Source organism: Salmo salar, chromosome 02, assembly GCF_965601325.2.
Source record: "Salmo salar chromosome 02, fSalSal1, whole genome shotgun sequence".
Classification (NCBI taxonomy): Eukaryota; Metazoa; Chordata; class Actinopteri; order Salmoniformes; family Salmonidae; genus Salmo; species Salmo salar.
The window spans coordinates 98,286,197-98,307,394 of NC_138292.1; the positions used below are offsets into that span (position 1 = coordinate 98,286,197).

Sequence of the window (21,198 nt, forward strand, 5' to 3'; positions counted from 1 at the left end):
GCTCAATGTTCAAAAGTGCCTCGTTGGCGCAGCAGGCAGTGCGTCAGTCTCATAATCTGAAGGTCGTGAGTTCGATCCTCACACGGGGCAGCAAAGCTTATAGAAAGACAGTGTTGTCTGAAGGTGAAAATTAATTCTCACTGGTTTTGGACTTTCAGACAATACATACTTTTGTCACGGTGGAAACCACATCTTAAGGTCGATATCAAATTGTTTTACTTTAGAATGAAATCATTGTTTTTTTCTCAGGTGTTGTGGTTTTTCAGACCATACCTTTTGGCACGGTGCTTACAACGTCACTGTCAAAAAGTGAAGGTCGGTATTGATAATTTTTTCTTTCGAATTGTTGATTAGATGTGCCTCGTTAGCACAGTAGGTAGCGCCTCAGTCTCATAATCTGAAGGTCGTGAGTTCGATCCTCACACGGGGCAGCAATGCTGTTAATAAGAAAGTGTTGTCTGAAGATGAAGTGAAAATTAATTCTCAGTGGTTTTGGACTTCCAGACAATACATACTTTTGTCACGGTGGATACCACATCTTAAGGTATATATCTATATTTTTTACTTTAGAATGAAATCATAGTTTTTTTCTCAGGTATTGTGGACTTTCAGACCATACATTTTGGCACGGTGCTTACAACGTCACTGTCAAAAAGTGAAGGTCGGTATCGCTAATTTTTTCATTCGATTTGTTGATTAAATGTCCTTCGTTAGCGAGGTAGGTAGCGCGCCAGTCTCATAAGCTGAAGGTTGTGAGTTCGATCCTCACACGAGGCAGCAAACCTTATAAAAAGACAGTGTTGTGTAAAGGTGAAAATTAATTCTCAGTGGTTTTGGACATTCAGACAATACATACTTTTGTCACGGTGGAAACCACATCTTAAGGTCGATATCAAATTGTTTTACTTTAGAATGAAATCATTGTTTTTTTCTCAGGTGTTGTGGTTTTTCAGACCATACATTTTGGCACGGTGCTTACAACGTCACTGTCAAAAAGTGAAGGTCGGTATTGATAATTTTTTCTTTCGATTTGTTGATTAGGTGTGCCTCGTTAGCGCAGTAGGTACCGCGTCAGTCTCATAATCTGAAGGTCGTGAGTTCGATCCTCACACGGGGCAGCAAAGCTTTTAATAAGAAAGTGTTGTCTGAAGATGAAGTGAAAATTAATTCTCAGTGGTATTGGACGTTCAGACGATACATACTTTTGTCACGATGCTTACAACGTCACTGTCAAAATCTGAAGGTCGGTATCCATATCTATATTTTATCCTTTAGAATGAAATCATTGTTTTTTTCTCATGTGATGTGGACTTTCAGACCATACATTTTGGCACGGTGCTTACAACGTCACTGTCAAAATCTGAAGGTCGTTATCGATATTTTTTCTTTACGCTTAATTATTAAAAGTGCCTCGTTGGCGCAGCAGGCACCGCGTCAGTCTCATAATCTGAAGGTCATGTTTTCGATCCTCACACGGGGCAGCAAAGCTTATAAAAAGAGAGTGTTGTCTGAATGTGAAAATTAATTCTCAGTGGTTTTGGACTTTCACACAATACATACTTTTGTCACGGTGGAAACCACATCTTAAGGTCGATATCAAATTGTTTTACTTTAGAATGAAATCATTGTTTTTTTCTCAGGTGTTGTGGTTTTTCAGACCATACATTTTGGCACGGTGCTTACAACGTCACTGTCAAAAAGTGAAGGTCGGTATCGATATTTTTTTCTTTCGACTTGTTTATTAAATGTGCTTCGTTAGCGCAGTAGGTAGCGCGTCAGTCTCATAATCTGAAGCTCGCGTGTTCGATCCTCACATGGGGCAGCAAAGATTTAAAAAGAAAGTGTTCTCTGAAGATGAAGTGAAAATTAATTCTCAGATGTTTTGGACTTTCAGACAATACATACTTTTGTCACGGTGGATACCACATCTTAAGGTCGATATCTATATTTTTTACTTTAGAATGAAATCATTGTTTTTTTCTCAGGTGTTGTGGTTTTTCAGACCATACATTTTGGCACGGTGCTTACAACGTCACTGTCAAAAAGTGAAGGTCGGTATTGATAATTTTTTCTTTCGATTTGTTGATTAGATGTGCCTCGTTAGCGCAGTAGGTAGCGCGTCAGTCTCATAATCTGAAGGTCGTGAGTTCGATCCTCACACAGGGCAGCAAAGCATTTAATAAGAAAGTGTTGTCTGAAGATGAAGTGAAAATTAATTCTCAGTGGTTTTGGACTTCCAGACAATATATACTTTTGTCACAGTGGATACCACATCTTAAGGTCGATATCTATATTTTTTACTTTAGAATGAAATCATTGTTTTTTTCTCAGGTGTTGTGGTTTTTCAGACCATACATTTTGGCACGGTGCTTACAACGTCACTGTCAAAAAGTGAAGGTCGGTATTGATAATTTTCTCTTTCGAATTGTTGATTAGATGTGCCTCGTTAGCGCAGTAGGTAGCGCCTCAGTCTCATAATCTGAAGGTCGTGAGTTCGATCCTCACACGGGGCAGCAATGCTGTTAATAAGAAAGTGTTGTCTGAAGATGAAGTGAAAATTAATTCTCAGTGGTTTTGGACTTCCAGACAATACATACTTTTGTCACAGTGGATACCACATCTTAAGGTCGATATCTATATTTTTTACTTTAGAATGAAATCATTGTTTTTTTCTCAGGTGTTGTGGTTTTTCAGACCATACATTTTGGCACGGTGCTTACAACGTCACTGTCAAAAAGTGAAAGTCGTTATCGATATTTTTTCTTTACGCTTAATGTTTAAAAGTGCCTCGTTGGCGCAGCAGGCAGGGCGTCAGTCTCATAATCTGAAGGTCGTGAGTTCGATCCTCACACGGGGCAGCAAAGCTTTTAAGAAAACAGTGTTTTCTGAAGATGAAGTGAAAATTAATTCTCAGTGGTATTGGACGTTCAGACGATACATACTTTTGTCACGGTGCTTACAACGTCACTGTCAAAATCTGAAGGTCGGAATCCATATCTATATTTTTTACTTTAGAATGAAATCATTGTTTTTTTCTCAGGTGATGTGGACTTTCAGACCATACATTTTGGCACGGTGCTTACAACGTCACTGTCAAAATCTGAAGGTCGTTATCGATATTTTTTCTTTACGCTCAATGTACAAAAGTGCCTCGTTGGCGCAGCAGGCAGTGCGTCAGTCTCATAATCTGAAGGTCGTGAGTTCGATCCTCACACGGGGCAGCAAAGCTTATAGAAAGACAGTGTTGTCTGAAGGCTAAAATTAATTCTCACTGGTTTTGGACTTTCAGACAATACATACTTTTGTCACGGTGGAAACCACATCTTAAGGTCGATATCAAATTGTTTTACTTTAGAATGAAATCATAGTTTTTTTCTCAGGTATTGTGGACTTTCAGACCATACATTTTGGCACGGTGCTTACAACGTCACTGTCAAAAAGTGAAGGTCGGTATTGATAATTTTTTCTTTCGAATTGTTGATTAAATGTCCTTCGTTAGCGAGGTAGGTAGCGCGCCAGTCTCATAAGCTGAAGGTTGTGAGTTCGATCCTCACACGAGGCAGCAAACCTTATAAAAAGACAGTGTTGTGTAAAGGTGAAAATTAATTCTCAGGTGTTTTGGACATTCAGACAATACATACTTTTGTCACGGTGGAAACCACATCTTAAGGTCGATATCAAATTGTTTTACTTTAGAATGAAATCATTGTTTTTTTCTCAGGTGTTGTGGTTTTTCAGACCATACCTTTTGGCACGGTGCTTACAACGTCACTGTCAAAAAGTGAAGGTCGGTATTGATAATTTTTTCTTTCGAATTGTTGATTAGATGTGCCTCGTTAGCACAGTAGGTAGCGCCTCAGTCTCATAATCTGAAGGTCGTGAGTTCGATCCTCACACGGGGCAGCAATGCTGTTAATAAGAAAGTGTTGTCTGAAGATGAAGTGAAAATTAATTCTCAGTGGTTTTGGACTTCCAGACAATACATACTTTTGTCACGGTGGATACCACATCTTAAGGTATATATCTATATTTTTTACTTTAGAATGAAATCATAGTTTTTTTCTCAGGTATTGTGGACTTTCAGACCATACATTTTGGCACGGTGCTTACAACGTCACTGTCAAAAAGTGAAGGTCGGTATCGCTAATTCTTTCTTTCGATTTGTTGATTAAATGTGCTTCGTTAGCGAGGTAGGTAGCGCGCCAGTCTCATAAGCTGAAGCTTGTGAGTTCGATCCTCACACGAGGCAGCAAACCTTATAAAAAGACAGTGTTGACTGAAGGTGAAAATTAATTCTCAGTGGTTTTGGACATTCAGACAATACATACTTTTGTCACGGTGGAAACCACATCTTAAGGTCGATATCAAATTGTTTTACTTTAGAATGAAATCATAGTTTTTTTCTCAGGTGTTGTGGTTTTTCAGACCTAACATTTTGGCACGGTGCTTACAACGTCACTGTCAAAAAGTGAAGGTCGGTATTGATAATTTTTTCTTTCGATTTGTTGATTAGGTGTGCCTCGTTAGCGCAGTAGGTACCGCGTCAGTCTCATAATCTGAAGGTCGTGAGTTCGATCCTCACACGGGGCAGCAAAGCTTTTAATTAGAAGGTGTTGTCTGAAGATGAAGTGAAAATTAATTCTCAGTGGTATTGGACGTTCAGACGATACATACTTTTGTCACGATGCTTACAACGTCACTGTCAAAATCTGAAGGTCGGTATCCATATCTATATTTTATCCTTTAGAATGAAATCATTGTTTTTTTCTCATGTGATGTGGACTTTCAGACCATACATTTTGGCACGGTGCTTACAACGTCACTGTCAAAATCTGAAGGTCGTTATCGATATTTTTTCTTTACGCTTAATTATTAAAAGTGCCTCGTTGGCGCAGCAGGCACCGCGTCAGTCTCATAATCTGAAGGTCATGTTTTCGATCCTCACACGGGGCAGCAAAGCTTATAAAAAGAGAGTGTTCTCTGAATGTGAAAATTAATTCTCAGTGGTTTTGGACTTTCACACAATACATACTTTTGTCACGGTGGAAACCACATCTTAAGGTCGATATCAAATTGTTTTACTTTAGAATGAAATCATTGTTTTTTTCTCAGGTGTTGTGGTTTTTCAGACCATACATTTTGGCACGGTGCTTACAACGTCACTGTCAAAAAGTGAAGGTCGGTATCGATATTTTTTTCTTTCGACTTGTTTATTAAATGTGCTTCGTTAGCGCAGTAGGTAGCGCGTCAGTCTCATAATCTGAAGCTCGCGTGTTCGATCCTCACATGGGGCAGCAAAGATTTAAAAAGAAAGTGTTCTCTGAAGATGAAGTGAAAATTAATTCTCAGATGTTTTGGACTTTCAGACAATACATACTTTTGTCACGGTGGATACCACATCTTAAGGTCGATATCTATATTTTTTACTTTAGAATGAAATCATAGTTTTTTTCTCAGGTATTGTGGACTTTCAGACCATACATTTTGGCACGGTGCGTACAACGTCACTGTCAAAAAGTGAAGGTCGGTATCGCTAATTTTTTCTTTCGATTTGTTGATTAAATGTGCTTCGTTAGCGAAGTAGGTAGCGCGTCAGTCTCATAAGCTGAAGGTCGTGAGATCGATCCTCACACGGGGCAGCAAACCTTATAAAAAGACAGTGTTGTCTGAAGGTGAAAATTAATTCTCAGTGGTTTTGGACTTCCAGACAATATATACTTTTGTCACAGTGGATACCACATCTTAAGGTCGATATCTATATTTTTTACTTTAGAATGAAATCATATTTTTTTTCTCAGGTGTTGTGGTTTTTCAGACCATACATTTTGGCACGGTGCTTACAACGTCACTGTCAAAAAGTGAAAGTCGTTATCGATATTTTTTCTTTACGCTTAATGTTTAAAAGTGCCTCGTTGGCGCAGCAGGCAGCGCGTCAGTCTCATAATCTGAAGGTCGTGAGTTCGATCCTCACACGGGGCAGCAAAGCTTTTAAAAAAACACTGTTTTCTGAAGATGAAGTGAAAATTAATTCTCAGTGGAATTGGACGTTCAGACGATACATACTTTTGTCACGGTGCTTACAACGTCACTGTCAAAATCTGAAGGTCGGTATCCATATCTATATTTTTTACTTTAGAATGAAATCATTGTTTGTTTCTTAGGTGTTGTGGACTTTCAGACCATACATTTTGGCACGGTGCTTACAACGTCACTGTCAAAATCTGAAGGTCGGTATCTATATTTTTTCTTACACTTAATGCTTTAATGTGCCTCGTTGGTGCAGCATGCAGCGCGTCAGTCTCATAATCTGAAGGTCGTGAGTTAGATCCTCACACGGGGCAGCAAAGATTTTAAAAAGAAAGTGTTGTCTGAAGAATAAGTGACAATTAATTCTCAGATGTTTTGGACTTTCAGACAATACATACTTTTGTTTCGGTGGATACCACATCTTAAGGTCGATATCTATATTTCTTACTTTCGAATGAAATCATAGTTTTTTTCTCAGGTGTTGTGGACTTTCAGACCATACATTTTGGCACGGTGCTTACAACGTCAGTGTCAAAATCTGAAGGTCGGTATCGATATTTTTTCTTACACTTAACGATTTAATGTGCCTCGTTGGTGCAGCAGGCAGCGCGTCAGTCTCGTAATTTGAAGGTCGTGAGTTCGATTCTCACACGGGGCAGCAAAGCTTATAAAAAGACTGTTGTCTGATGGTGAAAATAAATTCTCAGTGGTTTTGGACTTTCAGACAATACATACTTTTGTCACAGTGGATACCACATCTTAAGGTCGATATCTATATTTTTTACTTTAGAATGAAATCATTGTTTTTTTCTCAGGTGATGTGGACTTTCAGACCATACATTTTGGCACGGTGCTTACAACGTTACTGTCAAAATCTGAAGGTCGTTATCGATATTTTTTCTTTACACTTAACGTTTAAATGTGCCTCGTTGGCGCAGCAGGCAGCGCGTCAGTCTCATAATCTGAAGGTCGTGAGTTCGATCCTCACACGGGGTAGCAAAGCTTATAAAAAGACAGTGTTGTCTGAAGGTGAAAATTAATTCTCAGTGGTTTTGGACTTTCAGACAATACATACTTTTGTCACGGTGGAAACCACATCTTAAGGTCGATATCAAATTGTTTTACTTTAGAATGAAATCATTGTTTTTTTCTCAGGTGTTGTGGTTTTTCAGACCATACATTTTGGCACGGTGCTTACAACGTCACTGTCAAAAAGTGAAGGTCGTTATCGATATTTTTTCTTTACGCTTAATGTTTAAAAGTGCCTCGTTGGCGCAGCAGGCAGCGCGTCAGTCTCAAAATCTGAAGGTAGTGAGTTCGATCCTCACACGGGGCAGCAAAACTTTTAAAAAAAACAGTGTTTTCTGAAGATGAAGTGAAAATTAATTCTCAGTGGTATTGGACGTTCAGACGATACATACTTTTGTCACGATGCTTACAACGTCACTGTCAAAATCTGAAGGTCGGTATCCATATCTATATTTTATCCTTTAGAATGAAATCATTGTTTTTTTCTCATGTGATGTGGACTTTCAGACCATACATTTTGGCACGGTGCTTACAACGTCACTGTCAAAATCTGAAGGTCGTTATCAATATTTTTTCTTTACGCTTAATTATTAAAAGTGCCTCGTTGGCGCAGCAGGCACCGCGTCAGTCTCATAATCTGAAGGTCATGTTTTCGATCCTCACACGGGGCAGCAAAGCTTATAAAAAGAGAGTGTTGTCTGAATGTGAAAATTAATTCTCAGTGGTTTTGGACTTTCACACAATACATACTTTTGTCACGGTGGAAACCACATCTTAAGGTCGATATCAAATTGTTTTACTTTAGAATGAAATCATTGTTTTTTTCTCAGGTGTTGTGGTTTTTCAGACCATACATTTTGGCACGGTGCTTACAACGTCACTGTCAAAAAGTGAAGGTCGGTATCGATATTTTTTTCTTTCGATTTGTTTATTAAATGTGCTTCGTTAGCGCAGTAGGTAGCGCGTCAGTCTCATAATCTGAAGCTCGCGTGTTCGATCCTCACATGGGGCAGCAAAGATTTAAAAAGAAAGTGTTCTCTGAAGATGAAGTGAAAATTAATTCTAAGATGTTTTGGACTTTCAGACAATACATACTTTTGTCACGGTGGATACCACATCTTAAGGTCGATATCTATATTTTTTACTTTAGAATGAAATCATAGTTTTTTTCTCAGGTATTGTGGACTTTCAGACCATACATTTTGGCACGGTGCGTACAACGTCACTGTCAAAAAGTGAAGGTCGGTATCGCTAATTTTTTCTTTCGATTTGTTGATTAAATGTGCTTCGTTAGCGAAGTAGGTAGCGTGTCAGTCTCATAAGCTGAAGGTTGTGAGTTCGATCCTCACACGGGGCAGCAAACCTTATAAAAAGACAGTGTTGTCTGAAGGTGAAAATTAATTCTCAGTGGTTTTGGACTTTCAGACAATACATACTTTTGTCACGGTTTAAACCACATCTTAAGGTCGATATCAAATTGTTTTACTTTAGAATGAAATCATTGTTTTTTTCTCAGGTGTTGTGGTTTTTCAGACCATACATTTTGGCACGGTGCTTACAACGTCACTGTCAAAAAGTGAAGGTCGGTATTGATAATTTTTTCTTTCGATTTGTTGATTAGATGTGCCTCGTTAGCGCAGTAGGTAGCGCGTCAGTCTCATAATCTGAAGGTCGTGAGTTCGATCCTCACACAGGGCAGCAAAGCTTTTAATAAGAAAGTGTTGTCTGAAGATGAAGTGAAAATTAATTCTCAGTGGTTTTGCACTTCCAGACAATATATACTTTTGTCACAGTGGATACCACATCTTAAGGTCGATATCTATATTTTTTACTTTAGAATGAAATCATTGTTTTTTTCTCAGGTGTTGTGGTTTTTCAGACCATACATTTTGGCACGGTGCTTACAACGTCACTGTCAAAAAGTGAAAGTCGTTATCGATATTTTTTCTTTACGCTTAATGTTTAAAAGTGCCTCGTTGGCGCAGCAGGCAGCGCGTCAGTCTCATAATCTGAAGGTCGTGAGTTCGATCCTCACACGGGGCAGCAAAGCTTTTAAAAAAACAGTGTTTTCTGAAGATGAAGTGAAAATTAATTCTCAGTGGAATTGGACGTTCAGACGATACATACTTTTGTCACGGTGCTTACAACGTCACTGTCAAAATCTGAAGGTCGGTATCCATATCTATATTTTTTACTTTAGAATGAAATCATTGTTTTTTTCTTCGGTGTTGTGGACTTTCAGACCATACATTTTGGCACGGTGCTTACAACGTCACTGTCAAAATCTGAAGGTCGGTATCTATATTTTTTCTTACACTTAATGCTTTAATGTGCCACGTTGGTGCAGCATGCAGCGCGTCAGTCTCATAATCTGAAGGTCTTGAGTTAGATCCTCACACGGGGCAGCAAAGATTTTAAAAAGAAAGTGTTGTCTGAAGAATAAGTGACAATTAATTCTCAGATGTTTTGGACTTTCAGACCATACATTTTGGCACGGTGCTTACAACGTCACTGTCAAAATCTGAAGGTCGGTATCTATATTTTTTCTTACACTTAATGCTTTAATGTGCCACGTTGGTGCAGCATGCAGCGCGTCAGTCTCATAATCTGAAGGTCGTGAGTTCGATTCTCACACGGGGCAGCAAAGCTTATAAAAAGACTGTTGTCTGATGGTGAAAATAAATTCTCAGTGGTTTTGGACTTTCAGACAATACATACTTTTGTCACAGTGGATACCACATCTTAAGGTCGATATCTATATTTTTTACTTTAGAATGAAATCATTGTTTTTTTCTCAGGTGATGTGGACTTTCAGACCATACATTTTGGCACGGTGCTTACAACGTTACTGTCAAAATCTGAAGGTCGTTATCGATATTTTTTCTTTACACTTAACGTTTAAATGTGCCTCGTTGGCGCAGCAGGCAGCGCGTCAGTCTCATAATCTGAAGGTCGTGAGTTCGATCCTCACACGGGGTAGCAAAGCTTATAAAAAGACAGTGTTGTCTGAAGGTGAAAATTAATTCTCAGTGGTTTTGGACTTTCAGACAATACATACTTTTGTCACGGTGGAAACCACATCTTAAGGTCGATATCAAATTGTTTTACTTTAGAATGAAATCATTGTTTTTTTCTCAGGTGTTGTGGTTTTTCAGACCATACCTTTTGGCACGGTGCTTACAACGTCACTGTCAAAAAGTGAAGGTAATTGATAATTTTTTCTTTCGTATTGTTGATTAGATGTGCCTCGTTAGCACAGTAGGTAGCGCCTCAGTCTCATAATCTGAAGGTCGTGAGTTCGATCCTCACACGGGGCAGCAATGCTGTTAATAAGAAAGTGTTGTCTGAAGATGAAGTGAAAATTAATTCTCAGTGGTTTTGGACTTCCAGACAATACATACTTTTGTCACGGTGGATACCACATCTTAAGGTATATATCTATATTTTTTACTTTAGAATGAAATCATAGTTTTTTTCTCAGGTATTGTGGACTTTCAGACCATACATTTTGGCACGGTGCTTACAACGTCACTGTCAAAATCTGAAGGTCGTTGTTACGCACGCCTCTAGAAAGAGGGAACGCAACACCCTGCTACAACTTAACTCTCCTTGTTGTGAATAAGGTAGGGAAGTGTAGGTGTGAACAAGTATGACGAATAGGCAGAGAATACCGTTAACAGGGAATTTATTCCTTCACGTGGTAAGGTTTGGGAAAAAGGGGCTGGACGGAACCAAAGCAAAGAAAGTAAATATCAAAGCCCCCTCTCCTACCTTACCTGACTACCCACTACTTACCTATCTAGCACCACCTGGTGCACTAACCAAAATACAGGGGATGGTCCGCCCAGGTCTTTCCTAGTGTGCATAGACAGCAAACTACTACGGGTATATGTATGCCCGCGGGCCTCTTGCCTAAACACTCCCTAGGTGCCTTCCCCTTCCCCCCTGGGAACAAATGAAACAGAATTACACAAATGTAAGTCAATAATCAAAACACTGCATCCTATTGACACACACAACCAATCAGCTCCCTCAGCAACAACGGACACAGTACATACCAAAATTCTTGGAAACAACCAACATGCTATAACCCTCAGCCATTAGCCTTGTCTCTCAGCAATCATCTCCCTTCTGAGCAACAGAACTGGGGCTTATATAGCTTCAGAAGAAGTTAGTAATTGGAGACAGCTGCGTCCTGATGAGGGGGGGCGGGGTCAGCTCTCCAAACAATCAATGTTGATTGCTCAATCAGCTGCTCGTTGATAACTTCAGGAATCCATCTCCTGAAATACATACATGATAATACACAAACCACAACAGAAACTGGGGAACGTAACACGCCCAACACAAAAAATGCAAACATACAGTTTGCAATAACAAAAATCAACGCTTCCCCAGTTACTAAACCCGTGATAGAGCGTCGGCAACCACATTTGCCGAGCCCTTCACATAGGCTATCTGTACATTATATCCTTGTACAATCAGAGCCCACCGCATAAGGCGGCGGTTCTGATTGTACATTTGCTTTAAGAACACCAAAGGATTATGGTCCGTGAAGACCATTACAGGCAAGGCACTGGAACCCACATATACCTCAAAGAACTGTAATGCTAGCAATAAAGCCAGCGTTTCCTGTTCAATTGTGGAGTACCTTGACTGACACGAGTTGAACTTACGGGAGAAGAAACTGACGGGTCGGTCCAGTCCATCTTCATCTTCCTGCAAGAGAACCGCACCCACCCCCACTATACTAGCGTCTACCTCCAACTTAAAAGGTTTGTCAAAGTTGGGGGCGGCAAGCACTGGGGCACTACAAAATAGCGCTTTAGCGGACTCAAAAGCATAGTTACAGTCCTGGGACCACTTAAATGGTACCGTCGGACTAAGCAGAGATGAAAGGGGAGCTACTACCGTCGAGAAATTCTTACAGAAAGTACGATAGTAACCTACCATCCCCAGGAATCTGCGCAACTGGCGGCGAGTCGTGGGAGCAGGAAAAGCAACAATTGCTTCCACTTTGCCAGTTACTGGGCGCACTTGACCTCGTCCCACTTGTTTCCCCAAGTAAGTCACTGTAGCCTTCCCAAACTCACACTTGGCCAAATTGAGGGTTAAAGAAGCATTCGCCAACCGCTGAAACACACTTTTCAAGGTGGCGAAATGATCAGACCAAGTAGACGAATGTATTACCACATCGTCAAGATAAGCAGTACAATTTGGTACATCGGCAAAAACAATGTTAACTAACCGCTGAAAAGTAGCAGGTGCATTACACATTCCAAAGGGCATCACAGAATATTGTACGAAGTTATCTGGCGTAACGAAAGCCGAGATGTCAGAAGCTCGAGAGGTCAAAGGCACCTGCCAATAACCTTTTAGCAAATCTAATTTACTAACGTAAGCAGCAGAGCCAATTCTATCAATGCAGTCATCTAAGCGAGGTAGAGGAAAAGAATCAGTCTTTGTAACGGCATTTACTCGACGATAATCCGTACATAAGCGAGACGTACCGTCAGGCTTAGGAACAAGAATACACGGGGAACTCCAGGAGCTGTTACTGGGTTTTGCCATGTCATTCTGTAATAAATAAGCTACCTCACTTTTCATTACCTCCCTTTTCTTTGCATTAACCCGGTACGGATGCTGACTTATAGGAACAGCGTCCCCCACATCCACGTCATGTTCCAAGATGGACGTGCGACTTGGAACATCCTGAAACACAGTGAGAAAACTGTTTATCAATAAGACAAGATCCTTAGTTTGGTCTTTATCCAAATGTTCCATTTGAGATGGTAACTTTTTCAGCATCTCTGAATTACATAAGCGTTCACACTGCTGTAACGTATGGCGTAACTCCAACCCATCCTCCTTATCCTCCTCTAGATACCAGCCAGGCTTCAGCACCACCGCAGCCACACTGGAAACGGCGGGCTGGACAGGCTTTCTTGAGGAGCTGTTGGGAGAATCACGCATATAATATGCTTTCAGCATGTTAACATGACACATTCGGGAAGAACGCCTCCGATCTGGGGTCTTTATCACATAATTGGTGTCACTGAGTTTCTTTTCCACAAGATATGGTCCAGAAAAACGTGCTGACAGAGATGAGCCAGGGATTGGCAACAAAACTAAAACTTGATCACCTGGTGCAAAAGAACGGCCAACAGCCTTTTTGTCATAATGCAACTTCATGCGTTTTTGAGTAGAGGAGAGAGACTTTTGGGCTAATGCACCTGCAGCGTGCAGTCTCTCCCGTATCTTACTGACATAATCCAACACATTTTTAGGGGCGCTACTGGGTGTAGGAGATAAGATATGCTCCTTCAAAACCTTTAGCGGACCCCGTGGGGTGTGTCCAAACACAAGGTCAGCAGGGCTGAACCCTAAGGACTCTTGGATTGTTTCCCTAATAGCAAATAAGACAAAGGGCACCCCCTCATCCCAATCAGTACTGGTATCCATGCAATACTTGCGTAGCATTGCCTTCAGCGTCTGATGCCAGCGTTCGAGAGCCCCTTGACTCTCTGGATGATACGGACTGGAGACCTGATGGGAAATACACAGCGTCTTTAACACACTAGAGAACAGCTTTGACATAAAGTTGGATCCCTGGTCAGTTTGGATTACTTTAGGGAGTCCAAACGTAGAGAAGAACTTCACTAATGCCTTCACCACAGTCTTAGCCGTTATTGTCCGTAGAGGAATAGCCTCTGGGTATCGAGTAGCACTGCACATTATTGTTAGTAAGAACTGGTTACCTGACCTGGTTTTCGGCAATGGACCTACACAATCAATTATCACTTTTTCAAACGGTTCCCCCACCACAGGAATCGGGCAGAGCGGCGCACGTGGAACTGTTTGATTCGCTTTCCCAGTGAGTTGACATACGTGGCATGTCTTACAGAATTGGACAACGTCAGACTTCAAACCTGGCCAAAAAAAATGTCGAAGGACTCGGTTATAAGTCTTCGTGATCCCTAAGTGTCCGGACCACGCCTGGTCATGGGCGAGTGACAGCACCTGCTGTCGGAATGGTGTAGGAACAACCACTTGACACACTTCACTCCAGTCACTAACGGTGTCATGAGCTGCCCATTTACGCATCAAAACTCCTGCTTCCATAAAGTAGGCAGTCTCTTTAGTTTTAGCTTCCTCAATGGAAGTTACCGAAGCAAAACACTTGCGAAGACTGATGTCTCCCTTTTGACATTCAATCACCTTCTCGGGGGTGACAGTCAAAAGAATGTCATGTAATTGGGGCGCGATTTCACTTCCCCTGGGCTGTTTGTCAGAGGTGATCAGCTTCTTAGAGGTAGTACACAACCCATCCTCTTGATCAACTTCTTTAAACAAAACAGTTTTTGACAAATCTATCACGTCACCCATTTGTCTTGCCTGAGCACGAGTGACAGCACAAGCGGGGAACACATGGGGATAACTCTGTGCCAACTCATTGGAGAGAGAGTGGTCACTTTTATCCAACACTTCCAATACGGGTACTACCTTTCCTCCAGCAATATCGTTACCCATTATAAAGGTCACACCTTTTACTGGCAACTTAGGACGTACCCCTACTCTGAATATTCCACTGATTAACTCAGAGTGTACATTCACAAAGTGCAACGGCACTGGGACAAAACCCATTTCAATACCCTGAACTAACACACTGGAACCACAGTATGTATTGTCGGATAAGGGCAACACATCAACCAATATAAATGACTGCGCCGCCCCTGTATCTCTAAGGATTTTAACAGGACGCTGAGATGCTTCGTCATTCGCTATGGACACAAACCCCTCAAAAATGAACGGTTCGTAACTGCGGTCGGGTACTGAGACTTTCAAACTACAGTTACCCTGAGGCACCTGTTTTGTTTCAGACCTCACAACAGTACGAATTAGCCCAACACCTGTTGGCGGCTTGGCACGAAAAGGCATCCCTTGTTTGCGTTTTAGTAGGAAGCAATCATTAATCACATGTCCCACTTTATGACAATAGAAACAGGGACGCTCATTTTTCTGGCGTGCTTGATATACTGTGGGCCGACTGGGACTAAAAGTAGGCAACTCAGTAGCTCTACTCTCAGTATGAGCCGAAAACACACTCTTGTGCGTCAATACAAACTCGTCTGCCAACACAGACGCTTCTGACAGGGAGGATACTTTCTGTTCATTTAGGTATACTACAATGCGTTCGGGTAAGCAATTTTTAAACTCTTCCAACAAAATTAACTCCCGGAGAGAGTTGAAATCAGTTACCTTACTAGCAGCATGCCATTTATCAAACAGATTTCCCTTGTCTCTAGCAAATTCCACATAAGTCTTACTAGGAGACTTTCTATGAGACCTAAATCTCTGTCGGTATGCCTCAGGCACAAGCTCATAAGCACGAAGAACGGTAGCTTTGACCACTTCATAGTTCAAACTATCTTCCAAAGGTAGCGCTGATAAAACCTCTTGGGCTTTTCCAGTTAATTTACACTGAAGTAATAAGCACCATACTTCTTCAGGCCATTTCAAGGCTACGGCTATACGTTCAAACACACAAAAATAGGAGTCAACCTCTGATTCTCTAAACAAAGGTACTAAGGCAATCTGCCTACTAATGTCAAACGTGTTGGAAACTCCAGCTGGTGAGGACGACTCACTAACAGGCACAGTAGGAACAAAGGCTAGCCTCGATGTCTCTGCCTCCAATTCCATTTGGCGCATTTTCAAATCCATCTGCCGCTGTTCTCTTTCTTTTTCAGCCTCTATTTTACAGATTTCCAACTGCCGCTGTTCTCTTTCTTTTTCAGCCTCTATTTTACAGATTTCTAACTGGAGATTTTCTCGCCTAATTTGGGCTCTCTCTTCCGCTTCCAGTTGAAACTGTATAGAACGGACATCCCTTCTGGCATCACCAGTTGACAGTGGGGAGAGCGGATCAAAACGGGGCAATGTGGCTGGAGCTTTAGCCTCGCCTTCGGTCTCAGAAACCGACGGGCTTACAGGAGCAGCAACATCCCCTACAGGGGTAGTAGGTTCAGGCAGCGGTAACTCAAGCACCTCCTCTTCTAACAATACATTTAACACTAGTTTCTTAACCTCCGCCTTAACTAAATTGTGCGAAATAGACAATGAATAATGGTCAGCCAAGGTCATTAAATCACTTTTACGACACTTATTAAACACCTCCCACGACGGGTTATCCAAAAAGGATTGTACATCAAAAGTAGCCATTGTAAACTACTACACCAAACACAAGAGCCAACAAATAGCTAATGCTATGACGCTCAACACTGAACTAACCACAAACTAAACTAGTCACCCTTTACTCACAAATCACAGAAAGCTCAGTGCAGCAGGGTCCGGGGGGTTTTAATGGGATCCCGGATGAGCCCCCATTATGTTACGCACGCCTCTAGAAAGAGGGAACGCAACACCCTGCTACAACTTAACTCTCCTTGTTGTGAATAAGGTAGGGAAGTGTAGGTGTGAACAAGTATGACGAATAGGCAGAGAATACCGTTAACAGGGAATTTATTCCTTCACGTGGTAAGGTTTGGGAAAAAGGGGCTGGACGGAACCAAAGCAAAGAAAGTAAATATCAAAGCCCCCTCTCCTACCTTACCTGACTACCCACTACTTACCTATCTAGCACCACCTGGTGCACTAACCAAAATACAGGGGATGGTCCGCCCAGGTCTTTCCTAGTGTGCATAGACAGCAAACTACTACGGGTATATGTATGCCCGCGGGCCTCTTGCCTAAACACTCCCTAGGTGCCTTCCCCTTCCCCCCTGGGAACAAATGAAACAGAATTACACAAATGTAAGTCAATAATCAAAACACTGCATCCTATTGACACACACAACCAATCAGCTCCCTCAGCAACAACGGACACAGTACATACCAAAATTCTTGGAAACAACCAACATGCTATAACCCTCAGCCATTAGCCTTGTCTCTCAGCAATCATCTCCCTTCTGAGCAACAGAACTGGGGCTTATATAGCTTCAGAAGAAGTTAGTAATTGGAGACAGCTGCGTCCTGATGAGGGGGGGCGGGGTCAGCTCTCCAAACAATCAATGTTGATTGCTCAATCAGCTGCTCGTTGATAACTTCAGGAATCCATCTCCTGAAATACATACATGATAATACACAAACCACAACAGAAACTGGGGAACGTAACAGTCGTTATCGATATTTTTTCTTTACGCTCAATGTTTAAAACTGCCTCGTTGGCGCAGCAGGCAGTGCGTCAGTCTCATAATCTGAAGGTCGTGAGTTTGATCCTCACACGGGGCAGCAAAGCTTATAGAAAGACAGTGTTGTCTGAAGGTGAAAATTAATTCTCACTGGTTTTGGACTTTCAGACAATACATACTTTTGTCACGGTGGAAACCACATCTTAAGGTCGATATCAAATTGTTTTACTTTAGAATGAAATCATTGTTTTTTCTCAGGTGTTGTGGTTTTTCAGACCATACCTTTTGGCACGGTGCTTACAATGTCACTGTCAAAAAGTGAAGGTCGGTATTGATAATTTTTTCTTTCGAATTGTTGATTAGATGTGCCTCGTTAGCACAGTAGGTAGCGCCTCAGTCTCATAATCTGAAGGTCGTGAGTTCGATCCTCACACGGGGCAGCAATGCTGTTAATAAGAAAGTGTTGTCTGAAGATGAAGTGAAAATTAATTCTCAGTGGTTTTGGACTTCCAGACAATACATACTTTTGTCACAGTGGATACCACATCTTAAGGTCGATATCTATATTTTTTACTTTAGAATGAAATCATTGTTTTTTTCTCAGGTGTTGTGGTTTTTCAGACCATACATTTTGGCACGGTGCTTACAACGTCACTGTCAAAAAGTGAAAGTCGTTATCGATATTTTTTCTTTACGCTTAATGTTTAAACGTGCCTCGTTGGCGCAGCAGGCAGCGCGTCAGTCTCATAATCTGAAGGTCGTGAGTTCGATCCTCACACGGGGCAGCAAAGCTTTTAAAAAAACACTGTTTTCTGAAGATGAAGTGAAAATTAATTCTCAGTGGTATTGGACGTTCAGACGATACATACTTTTGTCACGGTGCTTACAACGTCACTGTCAAAATCTGAAGGTCGGAATCCATATCTATATTTTTTACTTTAGAATGAAATCATTGTTTTTTTCTCAGGTGATGTGGACTTTCAGACCATACATTTTGGCACGGTGCTTACAACGTCACTGTCAAAATCTGAAGGTCGTTATCGATATGTTTTCTTTACGCTCAATGTTTAAAAGTGCCTCGTTGGCGCAGCAGGCAGTGCGTCAGTCTCATAATCTGAAGGTCGTGAGTTCCATCCTCACACGGGGCAGCAAAGCTTATAGAAAGACAGTGTTGTCTGAAGGTGAAAATTAATTCTCACTGGTTTTGGACTTTCAGACAATACATACTTTTGTCACGGTGGAAACCACATCTTAAGGTCGATATCAAATTGTTTTACTTTAGAATGAAATCATTGTTTTTTTCTCAGGTGTTGTGGTTTTTCAGACCATACCTTTTGGCACGGTGCTTACAACGTCACTGTCAAAAAGTGAAGGTCGGTATCGATATTTTTTTCTTTCGATTTTTTTATTAAATGTGCTTCGTTAGCGCAGTAGGTAGCGCGTCAGTCTCATAATCTGAAGATCGCGTGTTCGATCCTCACATGGGGCAGCAAAGATTTTAAAAAGAAAGTGTTCTCTGAAGATGAAGTGAAAATTAATTCTCAGATGTTTTGGACTTTCAGACAATACATACTTTTGTCACGGTGGATACCACATCTTAAGGTCGATATCTATATTTTTTACTTTAGAATGAAATAATAGTTTTTTTCTCAGGTATTGTGGACTTTCAGACCATACATTTTGGCACGGTGCTTACAACGTCACTGTCAAAAAGTGAAGGTCGGTATCGCTAATTTTTTCTTTCGATTTGTTGATTAAATGTGCTTCGTTAGCGAAGTAGGTAGCGCGTCAGTCTCATAAGCTGAAGGTTGTGAGTTCGATCCTCACACGGGGCAGCAAACCTTATAAAAACACAGTGTTGTCTGAAGGTGAAAATTAATTCTCAGTGGTTTTGGACTTTCAGACAATACATACTTTTGTCACGGTGGAAACCACACTTTAAGGTCGATATCAAATTGTTTTACTTTAGAATGAAATCATTGTTTTTTTCTCAGGTGTTGTGGTTTTTCAGACCATACATTTTAGCACGGTGCTTACAACGTCACTGTCAAAAAGTGAAGGTCGGTATTGATAATTTTTTCTTTCGATTTGTTGATTAGATGTGCCTCGTTAGCGCAGTAGGTAGCGCGTCAGTCTCATAATCTGAAGGTCGTGAGTTCGATCCTCACACAGGGCAGCAAAGCTTTTAATAAGAAAGTGTTGTCTGAAGATGAAGTGAAAATTAATTCTCAGTGGTTTTGGACTTCCAGACAATACATACTTTTGTCACAGTGGATACCACATCTTAAGGTCGATATCTATATTTTTTACTTTAGAATGAAATCATTGTTTTTTTCTCAGGTGTTGTGGTTTTTCAGACCATACATTTTGGCACGGTGCTTACAACGTCACTGTCAAAAAGTGAAAGTCGTTATCGATATTTTTTCTTTACGCTTAATGTTTAAAAGTGCCTCGTTGGCGCAGCAGGCAGGGCGTCAGTCTCATAATCTGAAGGTCGTGAGTTCGATCCTCACACGGGGCAGCAAAGCTTTTAAAAAAACAGTGTTTTCTGAAGATGAAGTGAAAATTAATTCTCAGTGGTATTGGACGTTCAGACGATACATACTTTTGTCACGGTGCTTACAACGTCACTGTCAAAATCTGAAGGTCGGAATCCATATCTATATTTTTTACTTTAGAATGAAATCATTGTTTTTTTCTCAGGTGATGTGGACTTTCAGACCATACATTTTGGCACGGTGCTTACAACGTCACTGTCAAAATCTGAAGGTCGTTATCGATATTTTTTCTTTACGCTCAATGTTTAAACGTGCCTCGTTGGCGCAGCAGGCAGTGCGTCAGTCTCATAATCTGAAGGTTGTGAGTTCGATCCTCACACGGGGCAGCAAAGCTTATAGAAAGACAGTGTTGTCTGAAGGTGAAAATTAATTCTCACTGGTTTTGGACTTTCAGACAATACATACTTTTGTCACGGTGGAAACTTAATCTTAAGGTCGATATCAAATTGTTTTACTTTAGAATGAAATCATTGTTTTTTTCTCAGGTGTTGTGGTTTTTCAGACCATACCTTTTGGCACGGTGCTTACAACGTCACTGTCAAAAAGTGAAGGTCGGTATTGATAATTTTTTCTTTCGAATTGTTGATTAGGTGTGCCTCGTTAGCACAGTAGGTAGCGCCTCAGTCTCATAATCTGAAGGTCGTGAGTTCGATCCTCACACGGGGCAGCAATGCTGTTAATAAGAAAGTGTTGTCTGAAGATGAAGTGAAAATTAATTCTCAGTGGTTTTGGACTTCCAGACAATACATACTTTTGTCACAGTGGATACCACATCTTAAGGTCGATATCTATATTTTTTACTTTAGAATGAAATCATTGTTTTTTTCTCAGGTGTTGTGGTTTTTCAGACCATACATTTTGGCACGGTGCTTACAACGTCACTGTCAAAATCTGAAGGTCGTTATCGATATGTTTTCTTTACGCTCAATGTTTAAAAGTGCCTCGTTGGCGCAGCAGGCAGTGCGTCAGTCTCATAATCTGAAGGTCGTGAGTTCCATCCTCACACGGGGCAGCAAAGCTTATAGAAAGACAGTGTTGTCTGAAGGTGAAAATTAATTCTCACTGGTTTTGGACTTTCAGACAATACATACTTTTGTCACGGTGGAAACCACATCTTAAGGTCGATATCAAATTGTTTTACTTTAGAATGAAATCATTGTTTTTTTCTCAGGTGTTGTGGTTTTTCAGACCATACCTTTTGGCACCGTGCTTACAACGTCACTGTCAAAAAGTGAAGGTCGGTATCGCTAATTTTTTCTTTTGATTTGTTGATTAAATGTGCTTCGTTAGCGAAGTAGGTAGCGCGTCAGTCTCATAAGCTGAAGGTTGTGAGTTCGATCCTCACACGGGGCAGCAAACCTTATAAAAAGACAGTGTTGTCTGAAGGTGAAAAT

At 40.9% G+C, this 21,198-nt stretch overlaps 18 non-coding genes across 18 annotated transcripts; all 18 read left to right on the plus strand.

The window, feature by feature from the left end:
* Positions 1–358: 358 nt before the first annotated feature.
* Positions 359–431, plus strand: trnam-cau (transfer RNA methionine (anticodon CAU)). The gene has a single exon. It is a non-coding gene; the product is annotated as a tRNA-Met (tRNA).
* A 614-nt stretch (positions 432–1,045) lies between these two features.
* On the plus strand, positions 1,046–1,118 carry trnam-cau (transfer RNA methionine (anticodon CAU)). The gene has a single exon. It is a non-coding gene; the product is annotated as a tRNA-Met (tRNA).
* A 976-nt stretch (positions 1,119–2,094) lies between these two features.
* On the plus strand, positions 2,095–2,167 carry trnam-cau (transfer RNA methionine (anticodon CAU)). The gene has a single exon. It is a non-coding gene; the product is annotated as a tRNA-Met (tRNA).
* A 273-nt stretch (positions 2,168–2,440) lies between these two features.
* Positions 2,441–2,513, plus strand: trnam-cau (transfer RNA methionine (anticodon CAU)). Its single transcript has one exon. It is a non-coding gene; the product is annotated as a tRNA-Met (tRNA).
* Positions 2,514–3,830: 1,317 nt separating this feature from the next.
* Positions 3,831–3,903, plus strand: trnam-cau (transfer RNA methionine (anticodon CAU)). The gene has a single exon. It is a non-coding gene; the product is annotated as a tRNA-Met (tRNA).
* Positions 3,904–4,517: 614 nt separating this feature from the next.
* trnam-cau (transfer RNA methionine (anticodon CAU)) lies at positions 4,518–4,590 on the plus strand. Its single transcript has one exon. It is a non-coding gene; the product is annotated as a tRNA-Met (tRNA).
* A 1,316-nt stretch (positions 4,591–5,906) lies between these two features.
* Positions 5,907–5,979, plus strand: trnam-cau (transfer RNA methionine (anticodon CAU)). The gene has a single exon. It is a non-coding gene; the product is annotated as a tRNA-Met (tRNA).
* Positions 5,980–6,612: 633 nt separating this feature from the next.
* On the plus strand, positions 6,613–6,685 carry trnat-cgu (transfer RNA threonine (anticodon CGU)). Its single transcript has one exon. It is a non-coding gene; the product is annotated as a tRNA-Thr (tRNA).
* A 265-nt stretch (positions 6,686–6,950) lies between these two features.
* trnam-cau (transfer RNA methionine (anticodon CAU)) lies at positions 6,951–7,023 on the plus strand. Its single transcript has one exon. It is a non-coding gene; the product is annotated as a tRNA-Met (tRNA).
* Positions 7,024–7,290: 267 nt separating this feature from the next.
* Positions 7,291–7,363, plus strand: trnal-caa (transfer RNA leucine (anticodon CAA)). The gene has a single exon. It is a non-coding gene; the product is annotated as a tRNA-Leu (tRNA).
* A 1,318-nt stretch (positions 7,364–8,681) lies between these two features.
* On the plus strand, positions 8,682–8,754 carry trnam-cau (transfer RNA methionine (anticodon CAU)). Its single transcript has one exon. It is a non-coding gene; the product is annotated as a tRNA-Met (tRNA).
* A 272-nt stretch (positions 8,755–9,026) lies between these two features.
* trnam-cau (transfer RNA methionine (anticodon CAU)) lies at positions 9,027–9,099 on the plus strand. The gene has a single exon. It is a non-coding gene; the product is annotated as a tRNA-Met (tRNA).
* Positions 9,100–9,962: 863 nt separating this feature from the next.
* On the plus strand, positions 9,963–10,035 carry trnam-cau (transfer RNA methionine (anticodon CAU)). Its single transcript has one exon. It is a non-coding gene; the product is annotated as a tRNA-Met (tRNA).
* Positions 10,036–10,300: 265 nt separating this feature from the next.
* On the plus strand, positions 10,301–10,373 carry trnam-cau (transfer RNA methionine (anticodon CAU)). Its single transcript has one exon. It is a non-coding gene; the product is annotated as a tRNA-Met (tRNA).
* A 7,240-nt stretch (positions 10,374–17,613) lies between these two features.
* On the plus strand, positions 17,614–17,686 carry trnam-cau (transfer RNA methionine (anticodon CAU)). Its single transcript has one exon. It is a non-coding gene; the product is annotated as a tRNA-Met (tRNA).
* Positions 17,687–17,958: 272 nt separating this feature from the next.
* trnam-cau (transfer RNA methionine (anticodon CAU)) lies at positions 17,959–18,031 on the plus strand. The gene has a single exon. It is a non-coding gene; the product is annotated as a tRNA-Met (tRNA).
* Positions 18,032–19,349: 1,318 nt separating this feature from the next.
* On the plus strand, positions 19,350–19,422 carry trnam-cau (transfer RNA methionine (anticodon CAU)). Its single transcript has one exon. It is a non-coding gene; the product is annotated as a tRNA-Met (tRNA).
* Positions 19,423–20,398: 976 nt separating this feature from the next.
* Positions 20,399–20,471, plus strand: trnam-cau (transfer RNA methionine (anticodon CAU)). Its single transcript has one exon. It is a non-coding gene; the product is annotated as a tRNA-Met (tRNA).
* The last annotated feature ends 727 nt before the right edge of the window (positions 20,472–21,198 follow it).